Here is a 1,238-nt window from a genome sequence, read left to right on the forward strand (position 1 = left end):
CCGAACTCTATTGCTACGATACGTAGACAACTGAAAACGGTATTTCCTAGATCGGAAGTGTCGCAATTACGTTCCTTTGAAGTGAATACGAGGTATACATAACACTCCCCAATGAATATTATATCTTATCATGATACATAGAATTGAGATGCGATATCGCGTTTTAAGAAGCAATAGAAATCAATTCCTTCTATACAGAGATATCTGGGAACGTAATTTCCTAGAAAGCAAGTCTCGCAATTACATTCATTTGAAGTGTAGACGAGTAACACATAGCACTTCGGAATGAATATTATATCTTATCGTGAGACATAGAAATGAGGTGGGATATCGGGATTTAAGAAGCATAAAACTCTATTTCCTCGATACGTAGACATCTGCAAACGCTATTTCCTAGCAAGGAAGTCTCGCATTTACGTTCCTTTGAAGTGAATACGAGTTACACGCGGCACTCCGCAATGAATATTATATCTTATCATAAATCATAGAAATGAGATGCCATATGGCGTTTTAAGAAGCATTAGAACTCTATTGCTTCCATACGTAGATATCTACAGACGCTACTACCTAGCAAGGAAGTATCGCATTTACGTTCCTTTGAATTGAATACGAGTTACACATGACACTCCGCAATGAATATTATATCTGATCATGAAACATAGAAATGAGATGCGATATCGCGTTTTAAGAAGCATTAGAACTCTATTGCTACGACAAGTAGACATCTGCAAACGCTATTTCCTAGCAAGGAAGTGTCGCATTTACATTCATTTGAAGTGCAGACGAGGGATACATAACACTTCGCAATGAATTTTATATCTTATCATGAAACATAGAAATGCGGTACAATATCGCGATTTAAGAAGCATTAGAACCCTATTGGTTCGATACGTAGACAACAGCAAACGCTACTTCCTAGCAAGGAAGTCTCGCACTTTCATTCATTTGAAGTTTATACGAGGTATGCGTAACACTTCGCAATGAGTATTATATCTTATCAAGAGACGTAGAAATGAGGTGCAATACCGCGTTATAAGAAGCATTAGACCTCAATTGCTACGGTACGTAGACATCTGCAAACGCTATTTCCTAGGAAGGAAGTGTCGCATTTACATTCATATGAAGTGTATGCGAGGTATACATAACACTGCACAATGAATATTATATCTTATCATGAAACATAGAAATGAGATGCGATATCGCGATATACGAAGCATTAGAACACTATTGCTTCGATA

This window comes from Xylocopa sonorina, unplaced genomic scaffold (genome assembly GCF_050948175.1).
Source record: "Xylocopa sonorina isolate GNS202 unplaced genomic scaffold, iyXylSono1_principal scaffold0128, whole genome shotgun sequence".
Lineage (NCBI taxonomy): Eukaryota > Metazoa > Arthropoda > Insecta > Hymenoptera > Apidae > Xylocopa > Xylocopa sonorina.